At 35.9% G+C, this 22,518-nt stretch overlaps 1 long non-coding RNA gene across 2 annotated transcripts in view; it reads right to left on the reverse strand.

Moving 5' to 3' along the window:
* Window positions 1-22,518, reverse strand: part of LOC110346135 (uncharacterized) — a 45,893-nt gene that overhangs the window by 14,992 nt on the left and 8,383 nt on the right. The window contains exon 2 of one of the 2 annotated variants that reach the window (XR_015453097.1): window positions 185-284. This is a non-coding gene — a long non-coding RNA (uncharacterized LOC110346135). Of the gene's footprint in view, window positions 1-184; window positions 13,304-22,518 lie in introns of those variants that run through there. The other variant, XR_002389974.2, reaches the window with a different exon arrangement.

Consider the following 22,518-nt stretch of genomic DNA (forward strand, 5'->3'; position numbering starts at 1 on the left):
ATACAAACTCCTCTCTTTATGTTTGAGATTTCTACAGCTGAATTTTTGATAACTTATTATTAAGTGTTTGATATTACATTATGATCACATGAACCTCTTCAAAATTATTAATCCATTGGTTCTCTCCTGGAAGAATTCTGTTCCCAGAGAATATTTGATAATGTCTGGAGGTATCTTTGCTTACCACAGTTGGGAGGGTTGTGTTTGCCAGTGGCAGTGAGTTGACACCAAAAAAGGTGTGAAGCATCCCATAGTAGACAGAAGAGATTCCACAAGGAATTCAACTGAAATGCAATGCTATTGAGGTTGAGAAAGCTTTTGTTAGAAATTCAAGTACATAACAAGCATCTGTATTCACACATTGACCTAGAATTGTCTTCTACATCCTCATAATTTTAATCTGACTATATTGCATAACACAAAAGACTCACTCCATAGGAGCATACTGAATGAATGAATTTATAGAATTAATGACTGGGGAAAACAGGGCTATCGTGACCGAAATAATGGAAAATCTTGCAAGCCAATGTAAAAAGCCACATTACTTAACTCAAGTGACGTCCACATTTATATAAACCTGGCATAGGAGGAAAGATTGTAAGTGTCCTTGAATGATCGTAGCAGAGAGCAGTCCAGCCAGGGATATGTGACAGTGCACAGAGGACAGGGAAGAGTCAGGTGTCATCATATATGTTGTAGGTCAGTTCCTCTCACATTTACTCATGTGACTCTACATGCAAGTCCTCTCTTCCTTCCATCCTGTCCCTGTCCTATCACAACTAGGTAGCAAGTGACAGAAATTATTAACTGGTGCCATAAAACGATAAGGTTTTGTTTACCACTGCAGGATTTGTTTGTCTGATTACTTTTAAGAGCTTTGTTTTCTTTTAAATTATTCTAATTTTTAGTGAATAATTCAAACAAAGCTCAAAGTTGCCCTTAGCACGGCCCCATCCTACTCTCTAATTTTTGAATCTTTTTTTAAAAACGGAATTTGAATGACTTTAGGGAAACTCTCCCAAGTCCACCAACTTTTCCTCCTACTGTATCACTCCAAGCCTTGCTGTAGTCTGTATGTCACTGACCTGGCCTCTGCATTCGTCATTTGAGCCCTGAACTTGGAGCCCTAAGACCATCCTTACCTGAATGATAAGGCTAACCAAGAAGCACACCGACCTTTACTTTGTTCTTCCCTAGGACTTACTCTTGCTGCATGGATTGCTGTGAGAAGTAAAGCAATTAGCATCAGTAAAGTTATCAGATAAGCCATGATTTCCTGGGTGGAAGATGCCCCAAACAGAAAGCATATATTTCACAGAAACATACAAAATCTTTCCCATGTCTGCTATTGATCTGTGAAAATAAAAGTTAGAATTTTATCATAAATAATAAGTTTCATTATTAGCACTAACATAAATGTGGAACACTTAGAAAGTGCCCAGACAAAAGCGGTACACAATTCTAGTTATCATAACTGATGGTTTAAATAATAGAAATACAAACAATTAACCCCTGTCTATTTTTATATAAAACAGTTTAAATTACTTTCCATGAGTCATATTCATCCTATAGCTTCAGGTATGTTTTGACACCTTGCAAAACATTAAACAAATGTGAGGTGGTATTATTACCAGTCTTTGAAGATCTAACTAGTAACTCCTTCATAAAACCTTTGACCACCTCAACTTTAAAGTCCCCCTTTGAATTCCAGTAATGGTTATTTCTCCCTAGCTTTTTTGTTGTTGTTGTTGTTATGTGTGTTCATGGCCTTGTATCACTTCTATTGTTGTCACACTGTTATTTATTGAATTGAGATTCTAGTCATTGATTGTTGTTGCGTTTATCTCATCGCTCCTAAACTGAATTATAGGCTCCCTTATATCAGAGGCCATGTTCTCTGCTATACTTTACAACATGCTACATACATAGTAGACACCCAGTAAGTGTCTTTGATTTCATTTGACAAGAATGTTAGATACTAGAAGTGCCACAAGAATGTATCTCTTAAAACTCCTCATCTCTAACCTTGTCCTTTCTGGAATGTAACCAGAGAATAGCTTTGAAGTGAGGTTGCAATGTATTTCTTTCTTACTTTTTCCTCAGAATGAAAGGCTTTGTTTTTCTACCCTAGCAAAGTAAGATGTTAGAATCTCTAATGCAAGTTCCAATATAAGCTGTTCTTTGTATTGAAGGTCATCTGCTTGAATCTACAACTATCTGTTGGCAATAATTATTGAAATAGGATATTTTTGATCTTTAAAAAGATAGCTCTGTGTTTAAAATTAATTTCCTTATTTGTCTATGGTTGCAACTTAAAACACTTTTCCTTATATGCTCTATAAAATGTTAATAGCTACATATAGAGTGACTTTACGACTATAGAGTCATTTTTCTCAGCTTTATCAGCTTTTTTGAATGGCATCATTATGATCAAAGTTGTTTACAGTAATAAAATATGAATAGTTTCGATAAAAAAGTAGGCACCATTACAATTAAACAGTATCTGGCATTTTAGAATGTGATAACCACTCATAATGCTACTGTAGGATAAGCAAGTTTACAATATAAACATAATCATAAGAATGACCTAAACAAGTCTTCGAAGCACAAAAAAGAAATATGAAAGGGAGAAAGACAGTGCTTCAGTGTTAGGGATATAGAATATTCAACACACCTGGATTCCTTTACAGAAATTGTGAGAATTTTTTTAATATTTTCTTTATACTGATACTCCTCAGATATTACTGCAAGGAGCAAGTAAAATTTAAAATTAAGACAACATGTCAAATGTCTCAATAAACTTAGGTCTTAATATTTTGTTTGATAAAGTGTAAAGCAAAAATTAGCATATTCATATTTGTAGGGTGTTTATTCAGTTATATTACTATGCTATTGGAAGACATAACAGCCAGGTTATATAAAATAACTCTATAAATCTTTGTATTGTGGATTCACACCTCTCCAAAAGCAATGAAGTTTTTTCTACCAGATACTGATTTTCAAGATTCTGTTCCTTTCATTTGTGTCCAGATTGACTTACCCTGGTCAAGACGTGCACTCACTATCACTAACATTAGAAGGGTGAAAGAGAAATTTGATAAAATTCTAGTCTATGTTGCTAGTGGTTTGAGTTTCTGAAACAAGATTTAGAGAAGGTAAGAGATGGTGGACTATTTCTTTTGGAGATAAAAAGGGCTGGTGTCAGGAATTTTATAAAGGCAGCCATCTTCCTAAAGTTTAAAGTACTGCTTTGAGAACTAGCACAGAAGCACTGAATACAGTGACTATGTTGACTCTTTACTGAAGAAGGGAAATAAGCAATGTTTGATATGATTCCTGATATATGTTAGGAATCATTGCACAAATAAATAAAAGGATTGTTAATAGTTTTATTTAAGCATGTTGTATGCATACCAATAATACTAAAATGTAACTCAAGATTTGTGATTCCTTTACTTACTCATTATTTTTGTGTGTGAATAATCAAAGTATTTTCTCATGTCAGAGTAGTTTTATTTCCCTAATGAACAAAGTCCAGGCTTCTTCGAAGCTCATTTAGGGCCTTCCACTGTCTGACCTTGACATACTTGAACAAATTAATGGGTCTTTGGCCCTGTACACTACTCTTCCAGTCTATTAATGGCTCCTCAAAACTTTCCTGAGTATTTTTGCCTTCATGAAATCTTTTTTTTTTTTTTGGTACTGGGGATTGAACTCGGGACCTTCCACTTGTGAGGCAGGTGGCAGAACCACTGAGCTAAATCCCTGGCCCCATGAAATCTTAAATATATGTACAAGCACACACTCACACATACATACACCTTTCCACTGCCCAACTCCAGCTTCTCTACACATTAAAACTGAATCTTATTTAAGGGGCTGTTAGATACCACTCATCTCTTCTATGACCAGCTTCTCGGATGCATCTTCTTTTGTTGAGTTTTTTCAGTTGTCTGTATAATCTATTCAGAACTTACATGAGGTTATTTTAGATTTCTGGTTAGCTACTTTTGATTTCTTTCACATCATATATCCTTAAAAATATTTAGTAGGAATTCTTACTATTTATCAGATACTTTTGATTGTAAGACAGAGTTTGCCAAATAAAGAAGCAATGACCTATGTACTTAATCTATACACTTAGAAAAAATTTCTAACAAATCTGGCTTGTCTACTTTCCTTCAGAGTTCAAAGTATTATTTTGTCCCAAATTCTCTGCAAGGGATATCTAAGTAAAATAAAACAAAATTTAAAACAAAACAAAGAAAGTTCCAACCACTGAAATATCAGAATGACAGCTGAAATTCTAAAAAATAATCTTCACTTTTGTAGGCAGAAAAAGGTAAGAGCCAATTGAGACAAGTCTTGTCTCAACAATAGCAACTATCCAAAGGACATTTCTGTTTCTTTCCATCCTAGGGACATTATTATGTATGCTTATAAGCTAAAAAAAAAGTGATTTATAGAGAAGAAAAATAGAGTAACAGTACACATCACATTACCAAGCTCAACACTCTTTTAGTAAAAGTAGAAACTGAGTTAGTAGTTAAAAGTTTAGCAGACCAGACAGTGCATTCATTTAAGAAGAAACACTTGGATCAAGAAATGGTTGGTCAGTTCAGGGATCATCTTTGTTCTGATGTAAGTGAGGCGAGTTTGATCACAGTGTATTTTTTTTGTCACTTTTATTTAAAGCAGTGGTATGATAGAGAAGAAAGTTGAAGAGGTCAGTGTTGCACACATTGATTATGAAACTCCTGTAAGTCACTAGAAAGAGAAAAGGATATCCTCCCAGAAGGCGAACACGTGTACACGCAGTTACACCACACGTGCTTTGCTGGTCAGCTCCTGGCAGAGTGCTTAATGCAGCACAGGAGTCAAGTACCAAATTTAGATCTGGGCCATCATTGCCACAGTGTGTATGATTTGCCCCAGAAATATCACTTGTAGAAACCTATCTTGCAGAAGTATTTTCACAAACACAAAGAAAAACTTAACCGTTATCATACAAAGTGTCCTGTTCTTTGAGGTTTTTAATCCTAGTAGAAGTACATCTTGCATTCCTCTTAATACCTCTGGGAACTCTCAGAGAAGAAAGCACATTTCATAGTTTTTCCCTGGTTCCAAGCTCCTGCTTCCACAGAATTCTGCTGCATGCAGACCGTCCTGTTGTTCATCATTGCACATGGGAGCATGGTCCTTTCTTTCCGGGGTTACTAGGAAACCGTCATTCCCTCAAGATATTTATCCACATAGCCAGTCTCACCAAAAAGTTTGGAGTAAAAGGATTTTACAGCACCATGCTGCTCAGCCTCTGCTTTCTAAAGACAGTCTGCTTCTCTGCACTCCAACTTGCAACCCACAGTAAGACCATGTTCTTCTCACAATCCTGACATCTATGTCCCATTCCCTTTTAGAAGAATTAACTTCCACCTGAGAGCAAGTGTTACCCTGTTCTCTACAAGGCAGTCAGTCTATGAGGTAAGGTATTCTCTACCAGCATATTTGCTCCAAAATGAGTTAACCAATGTACAAAACACATATTGTTATATAAAATATGTATATTATTGTCTTTGTTAGCTACATAAAGGCCCACACTAAAATGAAACTGCCTCTTCTAAGTGCTTGACTGAGGTTTTAGACAATCTGCAAATTTACCAATAGAGGAACAGCTAAATATACCACGGTAGGGGTTAGAGTGTGACTCAGTGAGAGAACACTTGCCTAGCATGCACAAGGCCCTGGGTTCAATTCCTTACACCACACACACATACACACAAAACTGTTAAAAGGAACACAGTCTCTATGAACAAAAAATAAAATTTATTATTGTGAAGTAAAATATTTTAAGATTAACAAAAAATTACATAGCATGCAGGGTATTGTGCCATTTTGAGCAAAAACTACATATATTTGTATATTCATAGAAGAGAATATAAATAAACATGTCTCTCTGGAGGAAGGATAAAATTTTACTATTTGTATTATTTTATTATTTTATTTTTATTTTTTTGGTTACCAGGGATCAAAATTGAGTCCTTGTGCCTGCAGGGAAGGCGGCAGAACCACTGAGCTAAATCCCTGGGCCTATTTGTATTATTTTAATTATCATAGTGAATATTTTTGAAATTTTATGGTACAAAGATGAGAGAATTTCAGAAACTTTCTTTCAAACTTTGGGAAAATCATAATTCCTTTATTACTGGCTTGTTTGTAAATGAAAAACAATGGGATAATCCTGTTTTTTAAGAAAAAAATTTCCTATCTGTATTTGATATTTTATTGTATTTCCTCATTTGGAAAAACTATCCATTAATATTCTTTGGTCATATGTTAGAACATTAAAAAATTGATGAGACAGAGACCTGTGCTGGCTGGAACATCCCAACCTGAGCTGGTGATCCATGTGTGGCATTGTTTATGGCCTCAGGAATTGGCTCAGGTGACTGAGCAATTGGAGCTTCTTGTTTTAACAGATGTTTGACTCTCTCATTGAACAATGTCGAAAAATCACGTAGCTTTGATTGTGCTGGCAGCTGCTCTACAACTCCAGGGGAGCTGGCCTTCAGATGAAGCTGACTCTCAGGAAGCAGGGAAGAGAGACAGAAAGAAACTCAGTGTTTTGTGACATTTTGGAGCTGCTGGGTAGACCAAACCTGAGATTTCACTACTCCGCATTGTCAGTTATAGGATCTAATGAAATCCCCTTATTATTTAATCCATTTTGAATTTGTTTTCCTGTTGCAATTGAAGGTGTCTTGTTAATACATTGTTCTTAAGTAAATAATCAAGAAGTAGATGAGATTTATGCACAATATGATTGTTGTCACAAATGTTTTATAACAGTCAAAAATATAAAGTATCTCAAAATGCTGAATGTCAGGGGAAACAGTACGTAGATTATGGTTCACTGCTAGGATAGAATGTTGTCTGGGTATTAAGATTAATGACTTCAAGCAATATTTAATTAACAAGGCCCTTCAAAATCTAGCTCCTGTCCACGTCTCTGGCACTATACCTCTAGGCATTCTTTGGTTAACATTGAACATTCTCTGTCCACACTGCACATCTCCATTGTTTGTTTTGCCTCATGGGTTTTTTTTGCCTGTCATGCCTCTAAATTCTGCCAACTTGCAGCACTGTCCTCACCCTTTAAAACTCAGCTCAAGCTCACCTCCAGGAAACCTTCCTGTGACTTTTTTTTTTACCCCTCAGGTTGGTGCCATCCCCTTCTCTATGCAACCATGATAACCATATTAAGGGCTTCTTCAACTTACAGTGTTTTTATCTATCTCTTCATGTGTCCTTTTCCCTACAAGACTGTCAGCTCTCTGATGACTTCTCATCAAAACTCCACATTTGTCTGTGTATCACCACCCCTTATCCAATGTCCTGACAGAGTAGAGGTGCTCTTTAACTACACAGGCTGTATACCTGGATGGGTAGATAAATAAATGAGTAAATCTTACCAATGCATCAAGAATGCAGGTTGGGTACTTTCTGTATTATGCATGAAGGTGAGAAAACACTGATTAAGTAAGATCTGGAGATATATTGTAAGCACAGTGCCTATACTTAACAATACTGAGGGCTGGGGATTTAACTCAGTGGTTCTGTCGCCTACCTGGAAAGTGCAAGGTCCCGAGTTCGATCCCGGGTACAAAAAAAAAATTGTAAAACAATACTGAGTTGTATACTTGAAATTTGCTAAGAGATGTTAAGTCATCTTATCAGAATAACACTATCAAAAACAAAACAACAGTAACAAAGGGAGTGGAGGAGGACCTTTAGAGAAATGATGACTGTGTTCATGTCTTTGATTTAGAGATAGTTTCACTTATCACCAAACTCATGAAAATATAAACAATAGGGGCTGGAATTTAGCTCAGTGGTGCTGCTGCCTGCCTCACAAGCACAACATCCTGATTTTGATCCCCGGTACCAAAAAAAGAAAGAAAGAAAGAAAGAAAAAGAAAGAAAGAAAGAAAGAAAGAAAGAAAGAAAGAAAGAAAGAAAGAAAGAAAGGACTTGTGAAGAAGAAAAGAAATAAAAATATTATTTCCCCTGTATAATTCCCAAATTTACAAGGCGTTATCAATGAGCTAGTAATGGCCAACAAAATGATTATGCTACTTTTTGAGGTTTCTTAGGAGATGACAATTTTAATTACAATTTTTCTCTGATGTACATAAGGACTGGTCAGGACAGTTCTTCTGCCTGGCTTCCTTACTCTCACAAACAAATATTTATTTATTTATCAAATAATTATGAGACACCTATTATGTACCAGATACCGGCCTAAAGGCTGGATAGAGAGGTCTGGACCCTCCCACAAGGGGTTAACAATTTAGAGAGGGAGACTCTATTCACACAAATGAGCACACTCGTAAATGATCCGTAGGAATGAGTAGACTTTAATTTTCCATTGGAAGGAAATTCAACTGCTTTTATCATTGGTTGGAAAATTTGATGATTTATACAGAAATTAAGATCATGTTTTAAAAAAAATCTCTTTTACACTTCTGTAAAAATTTGTTAATCAAAATTCACTAATAAATATTTATAATGGAGGTAGCTAAAGACAAACCCCATACTGTTATTCTCTCATGAAAAATTAAATTGAGTTACTCATTTGATTAATTTTGAAAGCCCTGGCTTAAGGTTACAGGAGTCTGACAGAAAAATTGAAGCCATGATTGATTTACATGACATAGTTTTAATGGAAAATACTGTAAAACATTGCAAAAGCACTTTGACATCTTTAAAGATGAACTCCAGTGAGAAATGCCAGCTTTGTGGGGCAGGGAAAAGATCTCTGAGCAACCTTCAACTCTGACTCATTCTTCCTGAGATGCCCTGGTTGGGCACCCTCCTAACTGGTACTTCTAAGAATAGCAGAAAAACTAGGCAGGAGCACTGTCCTATCATACAAACAATGTTAATGCCAACTTTATAAAAGGACTTACAATGCAAGGAGAATATAAAATGAATTCTGAGTCTGCATACTATATATTAAGGGCACAAGACTAGCAAAATCCCTCCTCTGCCCTTCCTTGAGGGCAGTGTGCATTAGTCATTTTTAAATCCACACTGCCAGCAAGGTAGATGCCATTCCTATGATTTGCTGAGTGAATGAAATGTTAATGCGAATTTTACCTATACAGTGGGGTTATCTAAGTGGGTTTTTTTCTTAGCAATTGTTAGTGTTTTCTACAATGGTGATGTTCTTGTGATATTTTTTGAAACTCACGATTAGTGGAGAAGAAAGTGGTGGGATGAAGATATTCTGGTACTGAGAACCTCCTTGGCATCTCCTGTAACAGCATGCCCCAAATACCTGCTCGATTTGTCACCTGTGGCCAATGAGGATATAAACAGATCTTCTCTGTGTACTGGTCAGAAGTGTGTCTTACCTGATTAGTTTTTCAACTCTTAATATTAGACTTTTTCTTTAGCTATATACTGACATAAAATCTGAACTCATGGGAAGGTAACAGTAATGAAAATTAATGCTTATTAAATACTTAATAAGCCTGATTCTTAGACTACCCCCCAAAAAAGTCTTCCTGCATCCCACAGTGGTTCAAATGTGTGGGTTCAATGAGTGATTTGAACATGGGTGTGAATTTTAATTTCCCTATAACTCATGATTTTAAATAAATTGTATTAAAAATCATGTGTGTATTCTGCAAATGTAGCTTCAGCACAAATTCCTATATCACTTAGCAGAAACACTGCTATCCTCATACTCCTCCTAATGATCCATAGCCACCTCTATGGGATCCCATTATCCCCATTTTACAAATGAGGGTAAATTCAGTAAACCACTGCAGGGCATGGCTAGTGAGAGGTAGAACTCTGAAGAGAATATTTGTCCCTCTCATCCCCAAGTCTGTCCTTTACCTGCAGGACCTTCTTGCCAGAACTTTATAAAACCACAAAATGAGATACAGAATGACAGCTTTAGAATTTATAGAATGAAGACTATATGCATTTTATTACTTCAACAAACTGAGCAAAGTGATAAGCATTTCTGATATATTCTCCTCACTAGAATATAAAAGAGTCCTTCAGCCAGCTAAAAAAATATTTCTGTTTTCATAGTTTGAGATCTTCCAGTTGACTATTTTGTTTTCCTTGCTTCTTTTTTTTGCTATTTTACATTAACTGATTTTTTTGTGACCTAGCGATCTGTGTATTATAACATCTATTTTCTAATTTTAGGACTTAAATGTTAATTGTAGAAAAGATGTATTCTCTTTAGGGACCTGGCAGAGGTCCTTAGTTGAGATTTAATATCAATCAACCAATTTCCATCTCTCTAAGTACCTCTGCTATTGCTTGCTACTGCATAGATCCATGTAATTCTGGGACACAGAAAGATACGTGCTATGTCAAGCTGTTTACTTCAAATGACTGGTTGTCTTAGCCTGAAAATTAAATATCTACATTTAAGCCATTTATGTCTCCCTATGTCTAGAAGGGAAAACTTACGTAATCCCTGGCTTCTTAAGACAATGAGAATAGTTATAGTCTGATAAAGGCTGAATTAATTTATTGTTACCTTTAAGATTAGCAAATCCAGTCTTCTTACTCTAATTTCAGCAGCTGAGGGTGCACTGTTTCAGACCCACTAAACACCATGATTTTTATATGGGAAAATTCATTTCATCCCTGTTCCACTGTTAATTGTACATCTTTTCACAATTAGCATCAGCAATTTTTTCTGCAGAGCTATCTTCTTATAAAAGCAATGGATAAATTTTATATAGCTAAAAGGATTTTGATCAAGGGAAAAAAACCCAAGGGATTTCATGTTAAAGACTATTTTGTCCTTCATACTGTTGAGGCTCAAAAAATGATACCCCAAAATATCTGCCTTCATAGGTAGAACTAAAGAAGCAGCCTCAAGTTCTCTCCAATCTTCCTGTCTCTTGATCCTCTTTCTTTCCTAAAGTGCAAGAAGGATCTTTCTCTGAATTTCTCATAAAGACCATATCCTCCAGCATAGGCATGGTGGGGCATGCCTATTATTTCAGTGCTCTGGAAGGCTGAAGCAGGTAGATCACAAATTTGAGTCCAGACTGGCAACTTAGCAACAACAAAATCATAAATACAGATCCTCCAGAAAGTTAACACAGATCCTGCAGAAGGTGAACTCAGCAAGAAAGACTGCAGTTGACACCATACACGCATCCCACTCAAACTTCTTCCCAGGCTACTGTCTTCTGAGCCTATTCATCTTCCCTAAAATTCATTTAGTTCACTTCCCCTAAAGAAATCCAATCCCACCACTTCTTTCTGCAACTCAAAATTCTATCTAAGCTTCAGCCATATTGACCTTTTTTTTGGACGATGGGTTGTTTTGGTTTGAAATCGCAGAATAGGTAATTTAGGAAATTAATAGAACTTCTCCCTACTTCCTATTTATCTATCTTCTATTTTGGTCCCACCCCCACTATATATATATATATTTTTTTTTTTGAGTTTCTCATATAAAAGAAATCATGAAATATTTAAGCTTGTGTGTCTGACATATTTCACATAACACCATGTTCTCAAATTGCATCCATTTACCTACAAATGCCTTTATCTTTATGGCAGAGTAGTACTCCATTGCATATAAATATCACATTTTCCTTATCTATTCATCTGTTGATGGCCATAAATGCTTTTTACAAGATCTAGCTATTATAAGTTGTGCTGCTATAAACATGGATATGCATGTGTTCCTGTAATATAATGACTTTAATTCTTTTAGGGAAATAACGATAAAAGACATAGCTGGGTCAAATAGAATTTCTATTTTTAGTTTTTTGAGGAATCTCCATACTGATTTTCATTAGTGGTTGTACTAGTTTACATGCCCACCAACAATACAGTAGAGTTCCTTTTTTTTCCATATCCTCATGAGCATTTGTGATTATTAGAGTTGTTGATGATAGCCATTCTTTCTGGTGTAAGATGATATCTTGGTGTAGTTTTAATTTGCATTTCTTGAATGACCAGTGACATTAAGCATTTTTTCATGTATTTATTGGCCATTTGTACTTCTTTTTCTGAGATGTCTCTATTTATTTTGGTTGCTCATTTTTTATTGGGTCTTTTATCTTGGGGAAATCTAATTTTCTTGAGTTCTTTATATTGCTTGAGAAATAGCTGGCAATATTTTTTCCCATTCTGTAGGTTATTTGTTCACCTATAGAGTTGGTGTTTCCTTTGCTATGCAGAAGCTTATTAATTTGATATGATCCCATTCATTGATTCTTGGTATTATTTCTTGTGTCTTTGGGGTTCCATTCAGAAAGCCCCTGTCTACACCTATATCTTCAAGAGTTGTATCTATTTTATCTTCCAGCAGATTAAGTGTTTCTGTTTTAACATTCAGATCTTGGATCTGTTTTGATTTTAGTTTAGCACATGATGAGATATATAGATCTAGACTCAATCTTCTGCATGTGGATTTTCAATTTTCCCAGCACCATTCTTTAAAGAGGCTATATTTCCTCTGGTGTATGTTTTTCAGCTGTCCAGACTTTTGAGTTTCACATTTTGTGCAACTTCCATAAACTTGCATGTTATTAATTTGTGTACCTTTTCTCCTGTTAATCTGTCTACTGTCAGTTCATTTCTCAGACTCAGTAATCAAAATTCTGAAGGGAGAGAAGGTTGTTTTCACCCCTACACCACACACCTGTGTGTATATGAATGATCACAATGCAGTGATATGCATATTACTAGAGAGCCAAATACCCTGGATTTGAATCCTGAATCTAAACCTACTAAACATATTTTGAAAATTACCCAAATAGTTTTATATATTTTTTGAAACTATGTTAATAGAAAATTAGCTGTAAACTGTTAGGAATGATTTTTCTCAGTCTGTTTTGTTTACTCTTCATTTTAGTCTTATCCTAGCTATAACAACTGGTTTTTCCATGTTATATGGAGAATTAAAAATTAAGTAAAGTAAATGTGGGGCCACATTTTACTTTGATGAAAATTTATTTTGAAGTTCCAGTTTTTGCCTTTTGATAGCCCCTGCTGGATCAAATCTTAGAAAAGGAAGATTCTACACATGATGAGGAGATAGCTATCACTGAATCTGAAACTGTGACGATTTAATATTGAATATTTATCAAAATAGATTTTGTTCTCCTGTTTAGTTCTGTGTTCTCATTAAAGTTAATATAATTAATATGTAACAAAGTATTATATAAATCTAGCTTTTTAACAGATGTTTATTTCATTTTATCTCCTCAGAAACTAATTTGGCTTTGTGTAAAGACCATTTATTATTTTATTTGGGAGTATGTGTGTGTATGTTAACTAGCTTTAATGAATAATTTAATAATTATTTAATGAATTTAATGATTAATTTAATGAATTAATTTAATAATTTACAGACTATAACATTCACCTATTTTGAGTGCACGATTAAATGAGTTTTAGAGAATTTATGGAATTGTGCACACATGAACCAAATCCAGTTTAAAATTTTTCATTGCCCAGAAAGATCTTTCATGTTATTTGTAGTTACTTCCCATACTCATTCCCATTGCCAGGCCAAATAACAATTTTAAGTGGAAAAAATGCCTCTTAAAAATAATCCAGTTTGAGGTTCCATCACAGAGGAGGAGGCTTCTGGGCTGCCATAACACCACTCCCAGTGCAGAGGAGATGTCCAGACCATCATACCACCTCTCCCAGCACAGAGGGCCAGGCTTCCAGGCCACTGTACCACAGTTCCCAGCACAGTGAAGCAAGCTTCCAGGCCACCTTAGCACAGGTCCCAGTGCAGTGGAGGAGGCTTCTGGGCCACCATACCACCACTCCCAGCAAACAGGAGGAGGCTTCTGCCCAGCCTTACCACAACTCCTAGCACAGAGGAGGAGGTTTCTGTACCCTGTACCACAGTAGCCAGCCCAGAGGAGGAGGCTTCTGGAGCACCATACCAGAGCTCCCAGCTTAGTGGAGACTTCCAGGCTGCCATACTACCACTCCCAGCACAGAGGAGGAGGCTTTAGGGTGGCTGTACCACCACTTCCAGTGCAGAGGAGGCTTCTGGGCCCAAAAGGAAGTGAGATAAAACAATCTGTTACTCAAAGACCTGTACTCCATGATCTGGAAATGAAAGAGGACCTGGAAAAAATGAAATGAGAAATAATTTCTCAGATAACAGCAGAGATTGTGCCCATAGTGCAAGACATGATTAATAAATCTAGAGAGGACACAGATAAAAAAAATAGAGGATCTGAGGAACACGATGGAATCACAACATAGGAAACAAATAGAATCCATAAATCAGATGCAAACAGATTTCCGTGAGATTAAAAACTCCACTGAAAGTCTACGCAGCAGAATGAACCAATGTGAGGACAGAATTTCAGATACAGAAGAAAAGACTGCAATTAGTGACCAGGAAAAGAAAAATTGCTTTAAAATTGTAAAGGAACATGAGAAATCAATCCAGCAACTGCTAGATGATGCAATGAAGAATATCATAAGACTAATTGGAGTCAACGAAGAAAGAGGAGAGAGTGCTGATGACATAAAAAAAACTTTTCAGAGAAGTGATGGCAGAAAACCTCCCAAGCAGGGGAAAAGAATCTGACATACAGATAAGTGAGGCATATAGGACTCCAACTAGCATTGATCAAGAAAAGTACACATAGGCATATAATAGTTAGGATTCCAGAAACCCAACAGAAGAACAAAATTCTACAAGCAGTGAGAGAAAAGAAACAAATCACATACAAAGGAAAGCCCATCAGAATCACAGCCGACTTCTCAATGCAAGAAGAGCTTGGAGTGATGTATTCCAAGCCCTAAAGGAAAACAGTCTCCAACCCAGATTGATGTACCTTGCAAAACTATCTTTCAAAATTGATGGAGAAATAAGATATTTTTATGACAAAGAACACCTTAGGAACTTCATGAATACCAGGCCAGCACTCCAAAAATTTTAGACAATACCCTAGGAAAAGACAATGAGGATCACAACCCCAGGAAGCCCAGCAGAATGAATCCAGTAGGCACAACAAGAAATTAAATGCAAAGTGGGAGAATCCAACAAACAGAAAAAGTCAAGACGAGGATAAGTCAATGAGTATCGCTTATAACCATCAATGTCAATGGTCCCAATTCACCAATCAAAAGAAATAGAGTGCCAGAATGGGTCAAGAAGCAAGATCCAACAATATGCTGCATACAAGAAACAAGCCTAACTCAAAAAGAAACTCATAGACTGAAAGTTAAAGGGTGGAAAACAATATTCCATGAGACAGGAATCCGAGAAAAACAGGAGTAGCTTTCCTCTTTGCAGATCAAGTGAATTTCAAACCAACACTGATTAAGAGAGACAAAGAAGGACACTATATCCTTGTAAAGGGAACAATCCAACAGGAAGAGATGATAATCATAAACATATATGCACCAAACACTAGTGGCCCCAACTATATAAAACAAATACTAACAGACATAAAAAATCAAATAAGCATGAATACAATACTAGGGGGGACCTCAATACCCCACTCTCACAAATAGATAGATCAACTAGGCAAAAAACAACCAACGAAATACTAAAACTCAATGAAACTCTTGAACAAATTAACTTAACAGATGTTTACAGAGTGTTCCACCACACAAAATCAGAATACATTCTTTTCAGCTGCACACAGGTCATTCTTCAAAATAGACCACATACTTGCTCATAGAACACATTTAAGTAAGTGCAAAGGAATTGAGTTATCCCCTGTATATTATCAGACCACAGTGGATGAAATGGGAGTACAATAGCAAAAGGAACCATAAAAATTTCATAAATACATGGAAATTGAACAACACACTTCTGAATAACCAATGGGTCACAGAGGAAATTAAAGAAGAAATCAGACAGTTCCTCCAATTAAATGACAATAATAATACAACATATTGGAATCTATGGGACACAATGAAAGCAGTCTTATGAGGGAAATTCATAGTAGTGAATACTCATATTAGGAAAACAGAGCAAGCCCAATTAAACAACCTGATGCTGAACCTCAAGCTTCTAGAAAAAAGAGCAGGACAATCCCAAAGCTCATACAAGGGAGAAAATTATAAAGACTGAAGCAGAAATCAGTGAAATGGAGACTAAGAGAATGATACAAAAAAATCAATGAAGCCAAGAGTTGGTTCCTTGAAAGAATAAATAAAATTGACAAACTCTTAGCGTACCTTATCAGAAAAAGGAAAGAAAAGGTCCAAATCTATGCAATTAGGAATGAAAAGGATGAAATTACAATGGACCCAGCAGAAATACAGAGGATCATCAATACCTACTTCCAGAACCTATATGCCAATAAAATGGAAAACACAGAAGAAATGGTCAGATTCCTAGATACATATGAATTACCAAAGTTGAATGAAGAAGACCTAAAAACTCTAAGCAACCCAATATCAATCAATGAAATTGAAAACGTCATTAAAAAATTACCAACTAAGAAAGGCCCAGGTCCTGATGGTTTCACTGCTGAATTCTACAAGACATTTAGAGAGGAACTACTGCCACTACTGATCCAACTCTTCAATGAAACTGAAAGGGAAGCAATACTCCCGAATTCATTCCTGGAAGCAAGCATCACCTTGATCCCCAAAGCAGAGAAAGACCCAACTGAAAAAGAGAACTATAGGCCAATCTCACTAATGAACATAGATGCAAAAATCCTTAATAAGATACTGGCAAATAGAATGCAGAAGATCATCAAGAAGATCATACATCCTTACTAAGTGGGATTTATCCCTGGGATGCAGGGATGGTTCAATATACGCAAATCAATCAATGTAATACACTATATTAATAGAGCTGAGGACAAAATCCATATGATCATCTCAATAGATGCAGAAAAAGCATTTGACAAAATTCAACTTGCATTCATGATATAAACCCTCCAAAAAATTGGAATAGACTGTTTCTACCTCAATCTGGTAAATACCATCTATAAGAAATCAACAGCCAATATTATACTAAATGGTCAAAAACAGAAATCTTTCACACTAAAGTCAGGAACAGGAAAAGGAGGTCCACTATCACCACTCCTGTTTGATATAGTTTTGGAAACATTAGCCACATCAATTAAACAAGAGAAAGAATAAAAGGAATAAAGGTAGGAAATGAAGAATTCAAATTTTTATTATTTGCACATGACATGATACTCTATATAGAAGACCCCAAGAATGCCACCAAAAGTCTTCTAGACTTAATAACAAAATTCAGTAAAGTAGCTGGATAGAAGGCCAATACAGAAAAATCAATAGCTTTTCTGTACACACATAAAAAAGACTCACTGAGAGAGAATGGGGCAACCAATTCCTTTCATAACAGCATCCAAAAAACTGAAATACCTAGGAATCAACCTAATGAAAGAAGTCAAAGACCTCTTCTTTGAAAACTATAGCACTCTGAAAACAGAGATTGAACATGCTCCTTGGTAGGAAGAATCAATATAGTGAAAATGGCCATACTTCCAAAACTGCTATATGGATTCAGTGCAATCATAATTGAAATCCCAGCAGCATACTACATGGACCTTGAGAAAACAATCCAAAACTTTATTTGGAACAAGAAGAGACCCAGAATAGCAAAAGCAATTCTAGGTAACAGAGACATGGCAGGGGGCATCACAATCCCCAACTTGAAACTATACTACAAAGCTACTGTGAAAAAAGCAGCACGATGCTGCTGAAAAAACAGACCCAAGGACCAGTGGAACAGATTAGAAGATGCAGAAACAACTCCAAAAACACTCAGCTACCTCATCTTTGACAAAGGAACCAAACACCCTCACTGGAGGAAAGACAACCTCTTTAACAAATGGTGCTGAAAAAATTGAGTTTCAACTTGCCAAAGATTAAAACTAGACCTATATCTCTCACCATGTACTAAACTAAAATTGAAATGGATTAAACATCTAAGTATTAAAATAGAAATGCTGAATCATCTGGAACAGAGGTTAGGTAGAACTCTTGAAGACATTGGTGTAGGAAAGGATTTGATGAACAAAATCTCAGTTGCCCATGAACTAACAAAAACAATCAACAAGTGGGATCTCTTCTTACTAATAAGCTTCTGCACAGCAAGAGAAACCACCAACAGTGTGAAGAGACAACCCACAATGTGGAAAAAATCCTCATCCACTATTCCTCAGAAAAAGGTCTACTATCTCGAATCTATAAAGAACGTAAAAAACTCAGAGCTCCCAAATTTAAGGCCCCAGACTGAAAATGGGGATCTGAAATGAACAGATGTTTCTCAGACAAAGAAGTAGAAACAGAAAATAAACATATGAAAAAAATGTTCAACATTACTGGTCATTTGAGAGTTGCAAATTAAAACAACACTGAGATTCCACCTCACCCCAGAAAGAATGGCTGCTATCATGAAATCAACCAATAACAAATGCTGGTGGGGCTGTGGGGAAAGAGGAACCCTGTTCCACTGTTGGTGGGAGTGTAGACTGGTGCAACCACTGTAGAAATCAGTGTGGAGATACCTCAAAGAACTAGGACTGGAAGTCCCATTTGACCCAGCTATTCCACTGCTGGGTATCTTCCCCAAAGAATTAAAAGAATCATACCACAGTGATATATGTGCACCCATGTTCATAGCAGCACCATTTGTAGTAGGTAAAACTTGGAAGCAGCCCAAATGCCCATCAACTGGAGACTGGATAAAGAAAATGTGGGGATTTTTTTTTAAATGGAGTGTTTCTCAGCCATAAAAATGAGAAATGATAGAAATTTATAGCTAAATGTTTGCACATTGAGGTGATACTGTTAAGTGAAATAAACAGGACACACGTAAGTACTGAATAGTTTCCCTAGTGTGAGAAACTGAAAGTGTAAATAAGGACTAAAGGGTATAATAGATAATGTGAAATAGGAAGAAAAGGGGCAAAGGGGAAGGGGAAGTGGGAGGGGTAGGGGAAAGGAAAGAAAGAAATGGAATTAATATGAGAAAATGGGAAAATGGAAACAAAGTCTTTGTAAATAGAGAGGGATGAAGGTGTTGAAGGGAGGGAAAGGGAAGGGTGAAAAATAAGAACCAAGAGAGATTATATAAAGGTGCAAATTTCCAATGATGAATGTCATTACATTGTATACCTAAAATGTACCAATAAAATTTAAAAAAATAATAATCCAGTTCCCCTTTCTATCTGCTTTTTAACCTATCAAAAGTCAGCAGTCCAAAAAATAAAACTGGTAAATCAAAACCAAAATTCACTTCACGCCAAGCTAGGTTCTGAAAATTCAATTCCTTCCCACATTTATTTATTTGTTTATTTTGTATTAAAATGGCATTGTTTAGGGCTAAAATGTGCCAAAATGAAGATCGAAGACATGGAAATAGCAAGTTACATAGGTTATTTTTGTTTATTTCTAATTTTAGTTCAATAAAAATGCATTTAAAATATTTCTTTCAATGGAATTGAAATGTATTGGGTTTTTAAAGGCACAGATTCACTTTTAAAGATCTTTTCAAACAATTAATTTTTATTTAAAAGCTTTCTTTGAATAGGTCTTTTTTTCACACTTTTCCAATTTTCAGAAATGGTTCACATATATTTCAGCTAAAATTTTAAATTGTAAAGCAAAAGAATCTCAATATAAAGAGCTAGGGCCAGTTTTCTTGCATGATTGTATGCATCCTTGCCACCATAGGTAGATAAAATGTGAAAAGACATCTGCCTCATCAATTTTCTTGACCTCACCAAAGGGGTTAGTACTGAGTGGTTCCATGGGCCTCTAAATTATTAATTAATGACATGGAAAAATAATGAAAACATAAGGAGTGGGTTATAGGTCTTGCATCAGGATCCATCTCATATCACTCTATCCTGCTTGCTGGTGCTCTAAATGATTTCACTGGGTAATAATATTGCTCTTTCATAGAAATAAGTATCATCATATTACTATGATGATATTACATATTATATTCATTAACCAACTCATAATAGACAATAAAGAGCTTATATTAAAAACTTTGCAATAATAGAAATAAAAGCATCTTATAGTTAAAATGAAGACATGAATTGTGTAGACTAGATGGGATAAGAAAAAGAACCTAATCTTTTTGCAGATCTGGAAAGATTAGCATCACACATTTGTTATAGGCACCTGATGGACTCAGATATAAAAGTGAGTCATGAAATGGTCACACACAGTTTTGGTGATATCTAAAGAATAGCAGTTTCTTACTAATTCAATAGTAGGAAGTTTATAATATGGTTGTTTTCAATTTAATTCTCTAAGTATTTATAATGTGAAAGCCACTGTGTTAGTGTCATGAGAAATATGAAATATGAAATATTATATCTCCCAACTTATTAACTGTATGATACACCAAGTTCTTGTTCTCTAGAAATCAAAGAATGAGTCCTAGGAATGACAGAGGTTAAAAGTAGGAAGATATTTATTGATAGGAAAGCTCCTGAGGGGCAGGAGGGTCCCGAGTGGGTAGTCAAGGACCCCACTTTACAGGGAAATTTCATAGGGTGAAACCCACATGGGTATAGTGCGGGCTACAGCCATGGACATCCAATAAGGTTACAAGTATAGTAGCTTAGGTAATGGTGGTCCAATTGGGAACCAAGTCATGTAGCAAGCGTGGATGGAAAGAACAAGGATTCTCCTAGGAGGCGGTGGGTCCAGAGGTCTCTGGTCACCCCCAGGGTGGTCGATGCCTACCTATACTTCACTAAATGCAGTTCTTTGAAGAAGTGTGTGGGTCTGGTCATCTTGTCTCCATCTTGAGCCCTGGTTTTCAGCCGATGTGCAGCTATGGTGTGTTTCACCTTTGTTCTGGCCCTCTCGAGGTCTTAGCCCTATCCAATTGCCTACAGTATTTTTACCTAGCTGATCTATCTATAGTACTAGAACCATAGTTAATATGTTAGACTATATAAACAAATGCAATAGAATTTAAGCTCAGTTAGTCCTCAGCAAAATACAATTGTGACCTACAGCAGACCAGTTGCAGAATTGTCTGCACATCTTTTGAATGCAAACTTAAAATCTTATGAAAATTAGTTACCATACTTGCTCTCTCACTAGGCTGAACTAAGTCCTCAAATGCAGAGGCTCCTTCCAGTGATGCTAAAAATAAAGAATTTCCCCTCACAACTTTGAAGCTTGGCAAGGTAGAAATTTCCCATTTTATATAACTGTGCCAAGTATGTATGATAAAGTGAGTCACCAAATCCATATGCCATCTTTAAGTGATCCATACCTACAGGAATTCCTAAAACCACTGGTGATTCCTCTAGCACATGCATAAAAGTTGCAAGACAACATTAACATGGTGCAGAAGCTCTGAATTCAGACGAAGGGAAGGGAAGAAGTTGATAAGAAAACACAAGGTTCTCTGAAGGTGGGTTACAGAGACAACTAGAGGATGTATATTCATTGGGCTTCTTGATAATTTCTCTCACACTGACAATATTTCTTAGGTCACTCTCTTTTATTCAGGAAAATCTATTTGTAAGTAAAGAATTTGGTTTCATGAGAGTCTTTTTTTAAACTACCAAGGATTTTCAAGAGGATAAGAGGGCTAAAGTGGGTCTGGGGGTTGTGCTCAGTGTTAGCACACAAAATCCTAGGTTCAATTCACAACGAATAGGGAAGAAGCAGAGGAGGAAGAGCTGGAGAAGGAGGAGGAGGAGGACACTGACAGCTATTCACAGATTAGTGATAATTAATTTGACAATATTTAATATAATTGCTTTCTCCTAACAACTGAAAGCAACTCTGCTATTTATTAGTACAATAGTTTTAATTTTTATTTATTAGAATAGTTACAAAACAACAAATATATATATATACCTTTACAACCTAAAAATTTGTCTCAGACGCCTAGTTTGATGCTTGGGTCATGTATCATGCGATATAAAAGACACTGTTGGTTGTCTAAAAGACATTTCCTTGTTTCTTTCTTGTGTGTAAAATCCTAAATTGGAGTGTTCTCTACACTTCCATGTGACTCATGCCTAAAGCATAATAAATTCAAGCCAATCGTAGTTTATCATTTACTTTACCAATGACTAATTTGAGGTGAATATTTTAACTCATTTCTAGCCAGTGAGATTTTCTGAAAGGTTTCCAGAAAAGGTTAATTTGTTCTAAGGGGAGAAAATTAAAAAGAAAGAAAAAAGGATGCAGATGAAGAAGCCACCCCCCCCATCGTATATTGTTATATTTGCATTTGAAAGGTTATTTCAGAAAAAAATAAAACCAGAACTAGAGAATTCATCATCTTGTAACCAGGAAGTTCTTAATGGCTGACATAAAATGGAAAGGATTAGGGTTCTTAGTCATGTTATTAGCCATGAATTTAAATATCCCAGTAGTTGCACACCCTTAGGTTTTTGTGTCCTATAAATTAAACATTTGCCTTATTAAGACTCAAGAGTTTTGGGTCATTGCTAACCAATATCACAATGATCCATGTGAAATGATTAAAGCACTCATTTAGTGATATGG

The sequence above is a fragment of the Heterocephalus glaber genome, unplaced genomic scaffold (genome assembly GCF_053883595.1).
Source record: "Heterocephalus glaber isolate CG9 unplaced genomic scaffold, H.glaber_assembly_v1.0 deba00001457, whole genome shotgun sequence".
Taxonomy (NCBI): domain Eukaryota; kingdom Metazoa; phylum Chordata; class Mammalia; order Rodentia; family Bathyergidae; genus Heterocephalus; species Heterocephalus glaber.